The sequence below is a fragment of the Heloderma suspectum genome, chromosome 1 (assembly GCF_057233095.1).
Source record: "Heloderma suspectum isolate Gila_16-S chromosome 1, 16-S_ref, whole genome shotgun sequence".
Classification (NCBI taxonomy): Eukaryota; Metazoa; Chordata; class Lepidosauria; order Squamata; family Helodermatidae; genus Heloderma; species Heloderma suspectum.
In genome coordinates this window covers 416,247,894-416,264,919 of record NC_139458.1, presented here as the reverse complement: position 1 = coordinate 416,264,919, position 17,026 = coordinate 416,247,894, and the positions used below count along the sequence as shown (strand labels likewise).

Sequence of the window (17,026 nt, the reverse complement as noted above, 5' to 3'; positions counted from 1 at the left end):
ACCAGCTAGTTCTACCTAGGCGGGGGCCAGGCATGGGGCCAGATTGTACCAGAAAAAGTTTTAGGTACTTGGCAATGTGTTCAATAACCCTCCAAGACTTCTAAATGACCCACTAGAATTTGATTTCTCAGTCCCAGTAAAGTTGGGCTATACAACAACTAGTCAGTTATCACTGAACTCCTGCACTCAAACCATTTGAGCCGTCTGTGGCCAGTAGTGACCATTTCAAAAGGATATGTACTTTTATTCTGGGATGGCTTAGCTACCAATCAAATGAAAAGCTTAACAGGAAGATGGTCTCTCTCTGGCGCATCTTCAACTAAGAAACTTTTTACATTTCGGATTAGATTCTGAGAAATCAAAAATAATTTACTACATTGGCGCCCCTAGAAGAAAGGAATGTGTAATGCCCGGCAGATATATCCTTCAAACTGTAATTCAAAATTAGTAAGAAACACTTGCAACCCAGCGTGATAAGACTACGACCATTCCTGTTAAACTTCCTGTCTTGAGAATGCTTGTCCAGACAGGATAGGTTGTCCAGGAAAGACCAAAATGATTAAACAATTCCGAATTAGTTTGTCCTATCCGAGCATTTAGGTCACCTCCCAAAATATTGTGGGAATTGTCAGACTGGCACTCGTAATTTCCCAAAGCAGATTCCAAAGATAACCACACATCTTGGGGTGATGGTGATGAGTTTTCTGGTGGAACACAAACATTAATACAGAAAAGGGAGGCACCATTAGTGATAACCTGTAACATCAGGATGTTATTATGCAACTGGGCTTCTATCATTGAGCAGCTACCACCTAGTTCTACCGAAAGAAACACTGCCAACCCACCACAGCAGCGGCCCCTTTTGTGACATCTGACAGAGGATTTAGAGAACAGACACCCTATGATGCTGCAATTGTAGACAGGAAGCATCCTCCACCCAAGTTTCTTGTAAGAAAATTATCTGAAACTGTTGTAGTATGTATTGAACTCTTTGTCCGCTATCTGGCTGCACCATCTGGAAATATTCCAAGACAGAACGTTTAAATCTAGGAATGTTTTTTCAACCCATCTGCTGCTTAGTCAACAGCTTAAAGAGACCGGGAGGGGGGATCGAGGGGCAGAGCAAATGTCCAAAGAAGGAGTTATCCCTGAGTGGGAGTGTGCCAGTGGTGTAGTAAGAACACCCCTCTCATCTCTCATGAGAGTGAACAGAGAGTCTTGCAGGAAAAGTAGACCCCTAATGGATACTTCCTGTGCCTTGGGTGGCAAAAGCTTAAACCATGCTAACAAAGCAGCTTCGTCGGGGGGCAATAGTTTTTCCAAGGCAGCTAATCCTTCATGCAAATGCAACATGAATGGAGGTGGAGTGTTCGCTTCACCCTGTGACCTATCCCCGCTATTCTGGTGGTAGTTCAGTAATTCCTGAAGAGAGCACGAATTAAACAGTAGCTCCCCTTGTTCAGGGTAGGGATGTTGGAGAAATCCTCCACGGACTCCAGTGAGGCCAGTTTCTTTAGAATCTGCCCCCCCGGAGTCCGTGGCAGAACGCGCCCCCCGCCACCCCCCGAAATCTGCCCTGGGACAGACCTACCTGGTGGCTGCGGTGGCTGCAGCTCCAGGTCGTCTTCCGGCCGCTGTGGCCACAAATGGCGGCCGTCGTAGCAGCTGCCATTTGCGTGCCTGCATTAGGCCATAATAGACTACGTAAGTATTTATATAGCCTATCACGGCCTAATGCAGGCACGCAAATGGCAGCCGCTATGACGGCCGCCATTTGCAGCTGCAGCGGCCTGGCAGTGCCCTGGCCGGCGGCTCTGTGGCCTTGCTGCAAAGCAGAGCCGGCTGGGGAGGATTCCGGGGGGGAGGGACAGATCGCTTCCCCCCTCCCCACCAGAGGACCCTGGCAGCGGACCGGCAAGTGGGATTCTTACATCCCTAGTTCAGGGCTAGTCAAAACCTGGAAATGCCTCACCAGGTCTGCTTCTTCCTCTGAGAACTAAACCTTAATTTCACCTGCATCTGTAGGTGAGGGGCAGCACCTAAGGTGTGAGCAATGCGATAGAGCTTGCTCCACAGAGTTGTTAGCTGACTGAGCAATTATATTTCTCACAAATTTATATAACGCTTATTGCTGCCTATTTGAGCTACAAGAGTTACCCACCCCAATTTGGGTGCATTGTTTGTGGTAATATCTAGAAGGTAATGTATTTTTTTCTCCCTCAGAGGTAACTTGGGGGGCTTTCTGCTGGAGCCTAATCAGGATGGGTTTAGTGATATTCCTGAAGTATCTGGTGACCACTATCCCCTTCCTCTCCAGCACTGGTCTGCTCTTTAGGACATCATTAACAGCAGGTATGTCTGCAAATGAGGCCAAAATTCTGGAGCTTGTGAGGTATTTTTCTTCTCTTATAGCTGGGGAAATAAGGTCCTTAAGACCAGAATGTCTCAGTGCCTGCAAAAGGTCTTCTACCTTATTTCTATGAGCTGAGTAGACTTTGACAGAACCAAATTTGAGAAGACTAGATGGCTTCTCATTAAAATCAGACAAGACTGGTCTCTATCATACAGTGGGGGTCTCTGACGTGTGATTTTGCTCCCATTTCAAAACTAGACTGATGGGGTCTTGTCTGTGTACTGGATTCCTGAGTAATTTCAGACTGAGGGCTGGGAGAGTTCATTTGTGTTTTCTCCCTTTTGAGATGCTTGACCTTCATTTCAGCATCCTGACTGTTATCTGATACTATTAATAGTGATTTAAAATTTAACCCTTTTTGCCTTCTTATGAACATTTGCTCTATACACTGACAATTTGCCAGCCCCTGCTCCAAATCTTTAATCAAATGTACATTTAGTTTCTCCCAGATTCCTCCTCTTGAGGAATGTATTACCAGAATTTTGACTACTCTTTAGAGCCCCGACTGAGTTGTGTTTTGAGTAGGGATGTACGAAAGTGACTTACCTGTTCGCGGATTCTGTTCGCAGTGTGGGGGGCGCGCTGTCCCTCCCCCCGGAATCCTTGACCGGGGGGGAGGCACTCTGGTCCTCCCCCCGGGATCCTCGATGGCTGCGGAGCAGCCGGCCAGGGCCATCCGCAGCCAGATTTCCGGCCACTTACGGGCTGCTGCGGACGCAAATGGCGGCCGCCGTAGTGGCCGCCATTTGCATCCAGCCAGGCAGCCGTGATAGGCTCTGTAAGAATTTACATAGCCTATCACGGCTAACCCCTAAAAAAAACACAAAAAAAACAGCGTACGCAAATGGTAGCGGCTACAGCAGCCGCCATTTGCGTTCTATATTTTTCGCCATTCTAGCCTACGTAAATATTTACGTAGGCAATTACGGCGAATAAAACGGAACCACAAATAGTGTAGTGGGCGCTATTTGCATTTCTTTTTTTTTCGCCATAAAAGCCTCCGTAAATATTTACGTAGGCTAGAACGGCAAAAAATAGAGAATGCAAATGGCGGCTGCCATAGCCGCCATTTGCGTACACTGGGGTTTGGGTTTTTTTTTTAGGGGTTAGCTGTGATAGGCTACATAAATTCTTATGTAGCCTATCACAGCTTGAAGGACGGCAATGGCCACCGGAACCGCCGCCGCCACCACCGAATCCACTGCATCCACCCCAGGTAAGTGCCGTCCCGGGGGATTCCGCAAGGGGGGTGGGGGGGCAGGAGGCCATTCCGCCATGGATTCCAGGGGGCCAAATTCTAAAGAATCCGGCCTCACTGGAATCCGTGGTGGAATTCTCTGCCATCCCTAGTTTTGAGTCAATAACACCTATCTTAGCTGGTTTAGGATCCAACAGCCTGCCTCCTCGACAAGGGCACTCAGACAAGGCAGCGGGGGGGGGGGGACCTCCTGCAAACAGTAGGAGGATTTTTCCAAAGAGAGCTCCAAAATGGAGCTTTCCTCCTCTGTGACTATAGTCGGTAGTTCCTTGTTCTCCACAGGAAAACCTTGACCAAGCAATTCAACAAGCACCTCAAAGTTAGACTTAAAGCCTATCACCATCATCTTAATGTCCCAGATTTCCTGGAAAAGTTTAGTAATCACTTTGGAGGTCAGGAGACAGTGTTTAGAGAGGGTCGCGCAGGACACTTGGCAAACTAAAGGGAAGTGCTCTCTTATCCTGCTCCAAATGAGGGACTGAGGTGTCAACTGAAGCATCCAAGTCTGCTTTAACAGGGCCGGCCGCCAAGAGGTGGCTCTTATCAAGTGGTTCACCCAAAGCTTGTGCCATAGGACTGCCGATGTCTTCTGAGATTTTATTTTATCAAATACTGGCATGGGTTCTTTAAAAAAAGGTGGGTCCTGCCGTGCAAGTCTGTGTGCAGCTGGTGTGACAGAGTGAGTTATAAAATTGTCAGTACAAAGTTGTTTAAGTTTAGGGGAAGTTCCAGACACAGAATTATCCGCCCTTAATTTGCCCTGAGTTAGAACCATCATTAAAATAGACACCACAACCTGAATAGGAAAGAGAGAAAACAAAGGTGTGCCTCGTGTGCCTCAAAGGGCAGCACCAGGCACGTACTTAGTGCCACTCTGCGCTTGCTGCAGAGGCGCCACCCCTGGCAGCCACGCCTTAAATACTTGCCAAGGGAGGAGCGGCAGATGGAGGTAAGGCTGAAGGATGGCTCAGGGCACCAGCAGGAGCTCAGGTGAAACCTCACAGCTACTCTGGTTTCTATTCAGATCGTATAAATCTTTCGCCTTCTGCTAAAGTAACTGTAGTTGGATTCTTCTCTTGCGCATAGTTCAGAACCTAGTTTCCGCCAGTGCAATGTAATTTGCACTAACAGAATGACACCGTTGGATACAGCCCTTCGTGCCTATCCTTCTGCAAATTATTTTCCTAGGGGCACCTCTAAAACATGTGCTATTTTCATACAAATTGTCCCAAAAATTCAGACGAAGGTAGGAAAGTGAATCCCTTTCCTCCCCACCAACACCACAAACTCTCCCCTTGCACAAAATCCCCTGTACTGAAGTTTGCCAGGCCCCATCCATGCAGAAGAGCAATCATGCCTGCAAATGTCACCCAATTCTGTAAAGAGACCAAAAAAAAGCCATAGGTGTCTACTTAAAAAAAAAAAAAATCAAACTTGAAAGACACCTAACACAACCCCTTGAACCTAACAGTTTGACATTTGGCAGGTTTTATCCACTCACAAAGGTCTATACTTTAAAATGTTAAAGGCATTTGTCGATGTCCCCATTGTACTCAATGGAGCCATAGGAAGCCTTGAATTTTCTGAAAGCTGAAGCTTTGGATCTGAGCCAAAGTGGGTTGTGCTCAGTCTGAGCAAAAGCAACCTGCTTTCTGAGGTGCTGATGTGGGATCCAAAAGAATCTTGTCTTCGGTACACACCTGTACTAAATGATCTCTGAAAATCCCATGCTTAAGTGCTGCCCTTTATCCCTTGCTTGTTTTATGGCTTGGAACAGGGGTAGGCAACTTGTGACCCTCCAATTATTTTGCCCTACAACTCCCATCAGCCTTAGCCAGCATAGCCAATGATAAGAGATCATGGGAGTTATAGGCCAAAATAATCTGAAATCCACACGTTGCCCACACCAGGATTTGAAAATCTCCCTCCCCATCTATCTCATACTCCCTAAACTAGATTTCCAAAACATCTGCTCCCAGGCCCACTTTTCACTGACTTGGTAAATGGGCTTAAGTTGCAGAAAGTAGTTTTCGGCTGAACATTAAGGGAAATGTCTTGATGGTAAGAGCAGTTCAACAATGCAACACATTACCAAGGAAGGTGGGGGGCTTTTCCTTGCTGGTGGTCATCAAGCACAGCTGGGACAATCATCTGTTGTGGGTGCTTTACCTCTGGATTTCTGGCACTAAGAACATAAGAAGAGCCCTGCTGGATCAGACCAGGGCTCCATCCAGTCGAGCATTCTGTTCACGCAGTGGCCAACAGCTGTCAACCAGGAAACCACAAGCTGGACAGGAGTACAATAGCACGCTCCCACCCACATTCCCCAGCAACTGGTGTATATAGGCATAGCGCCTCTGATACTGGAGGTAGCATACAGCCATCAAGACTAACAGCCATTGATAGCCTTCTCTTCCAGGAATTTGTGTAATCCCCCTTTGAAGCCATCCAAATTGGTGGCCATTACTACATTTTGAGGTAGGGAATTTCATAGTTTAACTCTGCGCTGTGTGAAGAAGTGCTTCCTTTTATCTTTTCTGAAGCTCCTACCAATCATAGAATCATAGAATAGTAGGGTTGGAAGGGGCCTATAAGACCATCGCGTCCAACCCCCTGCTCAATGCGGGAATCCAAGTCAAAGCATCCCTGACAGATGGAAACCCAGCCTCGTCTTGAATGCCTCCAGCATGGGAGAGCCCACCATCTCCCTAGGTAATTGGTTCCATTGTCGTATTGCTCTAACGGTCAGGAAGTTTCTCCTGATGTTCAGCCGGAATCTGGTTTCTTGTAACTTGAGCCCATTATTCCGTGTCCTGCACTCTGGGATGATCAAGAAAAGAGCCTGGCCTTCCTCTCTGTGACAACCTTTCAAGTACTTGAATGAAGAGTGCTATCATATCTCCGCTCAGTCTTCTCTTCTCAAGGCTAAACATGCCCAGTTCTTTCAGTCTCTCCTCATAGGGCTTTGTTTCCAGTCCCCTGATCATCTTCGTTGCCCTCCTCTGAACTCTCTCCAATTTGTCTGCATTTTTCTTAAAGTGTGGCACCAGGAACTGGACACAATATTCAAGATGAGGCCTAACCAGTGTTGAGTAGAGGGGAATGAATACTTCAATCAGCTTCATGGGATGACCCCAGGTTCTGGTATTATGAGAGAGGGAGAAAAATGTCTCCCTATCCACTTTGTTCACACCATGCATGATTTGGTACACCTCTATCGTGCCTCCCCTTACTTGCCTTTTCTCCAAGCTAAACAATCTCAGCAGTTGTAACCTTCCCTCACTGGGGAGTTGCTCCAGCCCCTTGATCATTTTAGTTGCCCTTTTCTGTGCTTTTTCCAATTCTTCAAGATCGTGTTTTTAGGTGCGGTGACCAGAACTGTGCACAGTATTCTAAGTGTGGTCACACCATAGATTTCTATGAGGGCAGTACGATAGTGGCAGTTTTATTCTCAGTTCATTTCCTAATTATGCCTAACATGGAATTTGCCTTTTTGACAGCGACTGCACGATAGTTTGACATTTTCATTGAGCTATACACCACATACCCAAACTCTTTCTTGGTCAGTCACTGCTAGCTCCAATCCCATCAGCTTATTCTTGAAGTTGGGATTTTTTGCCCCAATGAGCATCACTTTACATCATCACTTACACTGAACTGCATTTGCCATTCTCTCGGTTTGGAGAGATCCCTTTGGAGCTCCTCACAATCTTTTTTTTTTTGTTTTAATCACCCTAAATAATTTGGTGCCATCAGCAAACTTGGCCATTTCACTGCTCACTCCTAATTCCAAATCATTTATGAGTAAGTTGAAAAGCATTGGCCCAAATACAGATCCCTGTGGGATCCCACTGTTTACATCCCTCCATTGGAGAATTTATTTATTTATTCCTACCCTCTGCTCTGTTCTTTAACCAGTTACTGATCTATAAGAGGGCCATTCCTCTTATTCCCTGTGACATCAGTGCGTATACATGATGCTTGGTTCAGTTCATGTCTTAAGGCATGAATTAAGGCTTAAATTGAAGAACGTAGGGAAAACCACTAAACCATTCAGGTATGACCTAAATCATATCCGTGATGAATATACAGTGGAGGTGAGGAATAGATTTCAGGGATTAGACCTGATAGACAGAGTGCCTGAGGAACTATGGACGGAGGTCCGTAACATTGTTCAGGAGGCAGCAACGAAATCCATCCCAAAGAAAAAGAAATGCAAGAAAGCCAAGTGGCTGTCTGAGGAGGCTTTACAAGTAGCTGAGCAAAGAAGGGAAGCGAAAAGCAAGGGAGAAAGGGGAAGAGATATCCAACTGAATGCAGAGTTCCAGAGAATAGCAAGGAGAGACAAGAAGGCCTTTTTAAATGAACAATGCAAAAAAAATCGAGGAAAACAATAGAATGGGAAAGACTAGAGATCTCTTCAAGAAAATTGGAGATCTCAAGGGAACGTTTTGTGCAAAGACAGGCATGATAAAGGACAAAGAAGGCAGGGACCTAACAGAAGCAGATGAGATTAAGAAGAGGTGGAAAGAATTCACAGAAGAACTATACAGGAAAGATCTGAATGTCCCTGATCTTAATGTCCCTGCGGTTACTGACCTTGAGCCGGACAACCTCGAGAGTGAAGTCAAGTGGGCCTTAGGAAGCATTAGTAACAACAAAGCTAGCGGGGATGACAGTCTTCCAGCTGAGCTATTTAAAATCCTAAAAGATGATGCTGTTAAAGTGCTGCACTCAATATGCCAACAAATTTGGAACACTCAACAGTGGCCACAAGACTGGAAAAGGGCAGTTTACATTCCAATTCCAAAGAAGGGCAATGCCAAAGAGTGTTCAAACTACCGTACAATTGCGCTCATTTCACATGCCAGCAAGGTGATGCTCAAAATCCTACAAGCTAGGCTTCAGCAGTATGTGACCCGAGAACTACCGGAAGTACAAGCTGGGTTTCGAAGAGGCAGAGGAACTAGAGATCAAATCGCCAACATTCGCTGCATCATGGAGAAAGCAAGAGAATTCCAGAAAAACGTCTGTTTCTGCTTCATTGACTACGCTAAAGCCTTTGATTGTGTGGATCACAACAAACTGTGGCAAATTCTGAAAGAGATGGGGGTACCAGACCACCTTACCTGTCTCCTGAGAAACCTGTATGAGGGTCAAGAAGCAACAGTAAGAACCAGACATGGAACAACTGATTGGTTCAAAATTGGGAAAGGAGTACGACAAGGCTGCATATTGTCGCCCTGCTTATTTAACTTATATGCAGAGTACATCATGAGAAATGCTGGGTTGGATGAATCACAGGTCGGAATTAAGATTGCCGGGAGAATTATCAACAGCCTCCGATACGCTGACGATACCACCCTAATGGCAGAAAGCAAAGAGGATCTCAAGAGCCTCTTGTTGAGGGTGAAAGAGGAGAGTGCAAAAGCTGGTTTGAAACTCAACATTAAAAAAACGAAGATCATTGCATCTAGCCCCATCACTTCCTGGCATCTAGAAGGGGAAGAAGGGGAAGAAGTGGAAGCAGTGACAGATTTCATTTTCTTGGGCTCCAAGATCACCACAGACGGTGACTGTAGCCATGAAATTAAAAGACGCTTGCTCCTTGGGAGGAAAGCTATGGTAAACCTAGACAGCATAGTAAGAAGCAGAGACATCACCTTGCCGACAAAGGTCCGTCTAATCAAAGCTATGGTTTTCCCAGTAGTAACGTATGGCTGTGAGAGCTGGACTATAAGGAAGGCTGAGCGCCGAAGAATTGATGCCTTTGAACTGTGGTGCTGGAGAAGACTCTTACAAGTTCCCTGGACTGCAAGGAGGTCAAATCAGTCAAACCTAAAGGAAATCAACCCTGACTGCTCATTGGAAGGACAGATACTGAGGCTGAAGCTCAAATATTTTGGTCACCTAATGTGAAGAGAAAACTCTCTGGAAAAGACCCTGATGGTGGGAAAGACTGAAGGCAAAAGGAGAAGGAGATGGCAGAGGATGAGATGGCTGGATAGCATCACTGATGCAATGAATATGGACTTGAGCACCCTCCAGGAGAGAGCGCAGGACAGGAAGGCCTGGCGTGCTATGGTCCATGGGGTCATGAAGAGTCGGACACGACTGAACGACTGAACAACAACAACAGGTGCATGTTCATAAGGGTATGGGTCATGGCCTTTGTTTTTAAGGTGCTGCAGGACTTTGTCATTGTTGCTACAAATCCCAGCATGCAATGGATGTCCAGGTAGTTAAAGTACCTTCACGTGAACTGAGATCCCCCCCCCCCGCCTCTCTCTGGGAGGCAGGCTTTGTCATCTGATAGACATGTTCGCCTTCAGGGTGAACAAACACACTCAGCAAAAAGGGACAGGTTTTAGTTCCTGTTAGCTGTGCTGACACAGTTTCTGTGAGTGAAGCTGGCAAGAAGCTCAAAAACTGCAACTCAGAAAACAAACTGCTTTCCTTCAGCCTATCTTAGGTCCTCATCTTCCCTTTGCTCCTAGCATTTTTCCATTTTTGACAACTGCATGAATATGACTGGTATATGCGTAGCATATTCATGAGAGTTTTGGAAAAATCTTCCTAGCCAAGAAAACTCTTTTAAAGAAATCTTCACCCAAGCTTGCTTGCCTAAATAGGTGTTAAAGTAAATGGTGATGCTTTCTGAAGTCAAATAGGTTAACAGGAAAAGAGGAAGAGGAAGAAGCCAAACAATGTTCAAAATAAGCTATGCATGAGGCAGGGGGAGAAAGGAAATGACTTCGCAATGCATTTAGCTAACCAATGAGAATCTTGATATATAATGGAAACAAATGTGTGCTAAACTACAACATTCCATTCAACCCTGAACCAAGCCACATTCAGAATATCCAACAATAACTTCCCACTTCCTGAAGCAGTAAGAAATTCCGGGCAGCACTATGATTTTCATTTTGTTTGGATGACAGAGCATGGGAGGCTTCTGCTGCCTTTGTCGTGAACCTGGAGTCAGGGTTCAGCACCATAGGGCAGTTGCTGATGGCTCAAGCACTCAGGAGGGCCCACCGCTGACTCCAGGGCCAACTAGGGATGTCGGAGAAATCTACAACTGATTCAACTGCGTTAGGATTTCTATGAATCCGACCTGCTGGATTCCACAGCATTCCAGTGTCTTCTGAGTCATGTGGATTCTGTGGACAGGTTTCTCCTTTTTTGGGGGGGGGGGATTTGCAAACAGGAATGAAATTCTCATACATCCCTAAAAAAAATCCAATTCCAAGTGGCAACGGAACACAAGAAGCCTGACAATCCACAAAACACAGACAGAACAGATTTAACAAAAGCCATACATCACTAGTGTTACCAAAATTGCAGTGTGGAAGAAGCTTGTTTTCTCCTCCCTGTAAGACGCTGAACCCTTCAGACAGGGCTGTTTAATGAAGTTCCTGTGTTGCTGAATCTTGATCCAATTTTGAGATGATTGCTGCGGAGCTGGAGTGAACGGAATAGAGAGTGTTTTCTTTCTTCGGCCAGCAGAAAAAAATCAAGCTTCAGAGAGAAGCTTGAGAGAAGATATTTATATTTTTCTTGTGGACTCAAGCTGGAAAAAAAGACAGAACTTTGGGAGGGCTGTGCTCTGTTTTATTGTTTTGGTGGGTTATGCATGTAAAACTATTATATGTGTATTATTATTATTGTTTAAATTAAGATATTAAAATATATGCTAATTGTCCCTGTACAAAGCCTTTGTCGTAAGTCCGTTTAGAGACTCTGAAGAAAAGTGTTACAAATCCATTTCTTCAACCACATAATGATGACTGCTTTATTGTCGGGGCTGGGCCATGAAAAGCAGTCTAGAGTAGCTGAGGCCCAAGAGCCATCAGAACAGCCAGTAGTCCGGGCCAAAGAATCATGGGGGCGGGGGGAGCAATACAAACTTGTAACATGATCCCACATCCATACCACGATCCCAGTCCATACATATCCTTATGAAGGGATGGATGGACTCACCCACACCTGGCTTTGTTGGGCACTCACTGAGTGCCACTGCACACCCCTGCTCAGGACACCTTGCAAACTTCTGGACGGCCCAGTGAGTACCTGACGAAGCTCTGGGGCCTCCCACCCTCGTAGCAAGCTCCAGAACTTCCATTTTTTAATGCAGTGTAATTGGCGGCCATAATGGGGCCATTTACATAAAATTAAAAATACAGACGTTCCAGAGCCTCACTGCCCGCCAACCCATTGTTCTCCCCTCCTTGCAAGGAGTGGACAATGAGGGGATGGCGGGAGACTCCCACCTCTGCTGCCTGTCAAAGCTTTACAGGTGGTGGAGGCAGGAGGTGCCCACCAAGCACATGTTCTCCCCTCCATGCAAAATGGCAGCTTGCTAAGGGACTGGGAGGCTGCCAGACCCGCTCACTGGGCATGGGGCTGCTCGGCGAGCAGGTCCGGGTGAGCGCGGAGGCTCAGCAAGCGGGTCCAGGGAGCACTAGCAGGGGAAGAGTCCGACAGACTCTACCCTCTTCCCAGACTCGTGACATCCCAACCCTCATGAGGCATGAAAGAAAAGCTTTTCCTGAAATTACACGTTCTACATTTCTGAAGTTACACCATGGCCCACACTAAGGGGCCTTTCAAATGAACTATAAAACAGGTTGCAGATGAAAACTTGAGTGACCCTGAGCTTCCAAGTGAAGTTCAGAGCATGTTGACAAGCTTGAACATCCCTGGTTCTTCCATCCCTAGGGGGCACCTAAGGGATGGATTGGCAAAAAATGGAAAGTGCTTCCACTCACATAACTCACACTTCTGCACAACATGTGTGAACAGAAACACTTTCTCCAAAGGCAAAGGCACCATTGGATACAACTAGGGGTGGACGGACTCACCTCCGTCCAACCCTGCTAGGCGCTTGTAGAACCACTGCCACTGTCCATCCCTGCTCATTGCATGAACCACTCAACACCTGGTGATCACCCGTCCTTTCACCAAGCTGCCAATTTGAGAAAAAATGGCGGCTCGGGGTTTTCCATAAAAGTAATGTTGCATAAATGGCAGCCATAATGGAACCAGTTACGCAATGTTAAAGGCATAAATGGTCCATGTACACCTATAATGTTGCATAAATGCCCCCTTTACAGCTGCCATTTACCCAACATTACTTTTATGGAAAACCCTGAGCTGCCTTTTTTTTTTTTTTTTTTGCAAAATGGCAACTCGGCAAGGGGACAGGCAGCTGCTAGACACTCACCGGGGTGTTAAGCAGCTCGCGTAGCAAACAGGGGCTGAGCGGTGGTGCAGTTTGGAGAGTGAGGTCTGGGAGGCTGGGGCAGGAGTCTGCCAGATTCCACCCCCTCTCAGACTGCTGCGGCATCCCTAGATGCAACCCAATGCACTTGAGCACAAATGCGGTGGGGGAGTTCTTTATTTAAAAATAATAATGAAAAATCAGAAGCAAATATAGCCACTGTGTGATCACAGAAAGATTTATTTCTTATTGAGATTTACATCCTGTCAAATAGCCCCAAAGGAAACCTATATCACTCAACGGATAGAACAATCAATAAAACAATCCATTAAAAACAACACAGGAATAAAAAATCTATAAGCATAAAAAATCCTCAGGGTCATAGCAACAGCAGTAGAACGTTCCCAGTAAAATCCCTCTGCAATCTGGGAAATGTCAAATAAGAACTCCCTACAAAATGCAGAGGAAAGGGCCAATCACAGCTGAGTACAGCTGATCCTAGGACTTGGATGACTAGATGCAAAAGTGAGTGGGGGCCCTGCACCTTTCATTGTTGTGGCAAAGAGGGAATTTCAGCAGGTGTAGCTTGTCGTGCAAACTACTGAAGTTCCCTCTTCTGCATCCCTTTTCTACATCTGGCCACCCTACCTAGGATGATGATGGGAGGGGGGCAACCTGCAGATGCAATTCAACCAAAGTGATTCTATACATGTCTACTCAGATATAAAGAGCCACTGAATTCAATGGGACTAACTTCTAAGTAGGCATGTATAAGATTGCAGTGTAAGGCTCATGGTTTATTATGAGAGTGTTCAGTGTTTGCTTCCCTCAACAGAACATGAAAGAGCTTGGGGTGGATCCAAATTTAGGTGTGTGCAGCTGGGTTGGTGGAAAAGGGCTTTCCTGCAGCAGATGCTCCAGCCCCCTGAAAATGCTACACAGCCAGGAATAGGCCCTGGTGAAGGGATGTGTGTGTGAGCTGTGGTGCAGTCGGGAGGGTGGATCCCTGAAAATCGGGTGGAAGCACTTTCTGTGAATGGAGCCCTTAGGTCAATGGAAGGCAGATCCTGGATCAAACCCACAATTTTGGCTGCGTCGTGCCCTCTCTTTCTCTGATGAAAACAAGCACGTTTAGCTGTGTAACTCATGACGTGGATTAATACATTCGTGCTGGGAAATGGATTAACCAATGGGAAAGGTGATCCGAGGCCCACTGCATTTTGGAAGGGCTTTAATGAACTGTGCGGAACAGATGGGGTGCCATTAAACAAGAAGAATCCTTTGCTTGGGAACCAATTAAAGTTGCTAAATGACTCCGGTGTACTGACTTACTCATCACATTGCATGCAAGACCACAACCACTTAGTATAAAAGCAAAGTAATTAATAGCTAAAGGCATCTTCTGGAGCACCCAGGGAGCGCATACTAAGAAAGAAATCACACATGATAATCGGAAGGCTGAACTGATTTTGTGTGCCAAATCCTTTCCTTTTCACAAGAGTGTCAACTCAAACCTCTTTCAGCCAAAGGGCTGAATTCAAATTTGGAGAAGCTTTTGGGGGCCACTTTTCTGTGGTGGGCAGGGCTGAAGGCAAAAAGGGGTGGGCTTAAACAACCTGCATATTTCAGTTTAAAGCTCTTAATGCCAATAACTAAGCCTTGGGAGAGGCCTTCCAGCCTTTTAGAAGAGGAAAAACTGTGGAAAAGCTGGGAAACCACCAAATGATCAGTGGCCAGGGGAAAGGAGGTGGGGCCATCTGGGGACCCTTGGATGGACCACATTTGGTCCGCATTCCTAAGGTTCAACATCCCTACTTTACCAGATGAATATTCCTGATCCAGTGGGTTACTACGCCAAAGAAGAAACGATCATGAGATAAAGGATATCACCTTCCTCCATTACCTTTACTTTGCTGACAGGGTTAGAACAAGCCATATACGTGGAGTGTGGAATCTAATTATGTCAGAGGGCCTCCTCTGTGGTGGCCCCCACTCTGTTGAACTCCCTCCCTAGGGAACTCCGCCATGCCCCCTCTTTAATGAGCTTCCTCCATGTATTAAAAACATGGTTGTTCAGGCAGGCATTTGGGGTGGGTTACGGTATTTTTAGAAAAATGTTTTAATTTAGAATTTTATTGTTTTAAAACTGTTGTATTGCTGCACATTGCCCAGAGTGGCTGGGTGGCCGGCCAGATGGGCGATTAAGAAATTCAATAAATAAATAAAATAAATAAAATGTCTTGGACTGGAGGGTTATGGAGATCATGGGTATGAATAAATTGGCTGCTCTGAAGAGTATTTATTTATTAGCTTCCTCTGAGGAACTTAAGGCAACATACATTGTCCCCATACCCTATGTTATCCTCACAATGACTCCATGAGGTAAGTTAGACTGTGAAATGAGAGCCAGTGTGGTGTAGGGGTTAGAGTGTAGGACTGAGACTCGGAAGACCTGGGTTCCAATTAGACATGCGGAGAATTCCACCATGGATCTCGGTGAGGCCGAATGCCAGAGCATTCAGCCCCCTGAAATCCATGGTGAAACGAAGCCCCCCCCCCCCGCCGCGAAATGGGCCCGGAACAGAGCCTACCTTTGTCGGCCGTTCCGGTGCTCCTCGAATGGCAGCCGCATCTGCAGACGCCATTCGTGTCTTTCGAATGGCCGTGATAGGCTACATAAATACTTACGTAGCCTATCACGGCTAACGCAGGGACGCCATTTGCGTCCCTGCGGAGGCTGTGATAGGCTATGTAAATATTTATGTAGCCTATCACAGCAAAAAAAGGGAACGCAAATGGCGGCGGCTACGGCGGCCGCCATTTACGTTCCCCTTTTCACCGTGATAGGCTACGTAAATATTTACGTTTACGGCTTTTAAATAGTCACATATTCACAAATATATTTAATATTTAAATATTACGTAAATATTCACAGCTAAAAAAGGGAACGCAAATGGCGGCTGCTGTAGCCGCCACCATTTGCATAACCTTTTTTTTTTCTTTCCGTGATAGGCTATGTAAATATTTACTTAGCCTATCACGGCTAAAGCGGGAACGCAAATGGCACAGGGGACGCCATTTGCACCCCTGCTTTAGCCGTGATAGGCTACGTAAATATTTACGTAGCCTATCACAGGCTGGCGTAGGGACGCAAATGGCGGCCCCTACACAGGATGCCATTTGTGTCCGCAGCAGCCTGGCAGTGGCTGGAGGCCCCGCTGCGGGTTGGCCCGGCCGACAGCTCCGCGGCCTGGCCACGGAGCAGAGCCAGCCGGGCAGGATTCCGGGGGGGAGGAACGGATCGCCTCCCCCCCTGTCGAGGATTCCGGGGGGAGGAACGGATCGCCTCCCCCCACCTGCATAACCCGGCAGAGCCAGTTAAGCGGGGTTTCGTACACCCCTACTTCCAATCCCCATTCAGCCTTGAAGCTCACTTTCTTACAATGATCAAGAAAACAATACATGGAAAGGTACATAATCAGTCTGGCATGCACTAACATCCTGTCAATGGCAAGGTGAGTCAGCCACTGACTCTCAGCTTAACCTACCTCACAGGCTTGTTGTGAGAATATAATGGAGAGGAGGAGGATCATAGACACTGCCTTGGGCTCCTTGGAGGAAAAAAAGCTGGGATATAAATGTAACAAATAAATAATCTAGTAAATAGCCCAAGGTCGAGACACAGGCTGCCCAAAGGCATCTTTTGCACAAATATGGAAACCATTTATCCAATATTGGAATGAGCTGTTTAAAGGATGCGAAGGTTGAAGGCTCGCCTTGCAATTGCTATGGCGTTAATGCATGCCAGACTAATTATGTATCATTCTATGTACTGTAAAAAAGTGATAAATTAGGGATTTTTTTAAAGACTAAGCAGAACAAATCTTTAAAAAACAATCTGTCCTGTCAGCAGAAAAGGGGACATCCAGCTATCAAAAACTGTGGGTCAGTAGTTTAGTCCCAATGCTCTCACTACAAGTGAACCCATGGGGTTGTGGGTTCAAATCTGTTATGGACAGATAAGGTCCTGGGGAGAAAGTGTGGTATTATGGATAGAGCACTGAATTTTCAACTGGAAACACCTAGCCTCAAATCTCTGTCAGCCATGATGTTTGCAACCTCTCTAAGCCAC

At 46.2% G+C, this 17,026-nt stretch overlaps 1 pseudogene; it reads right to left on the bottom strand.

Moving 5' to 3' along the window:
* Positions 1–269: 269 nt before the first annotated feature.
* On the bottom strand, positions 270–13,020 carry LOC146360211 (uncharacterized; annotated as a pseudogene).
* Positions 13,021–17,026: the final 4,006 nt, after the last annotated feature.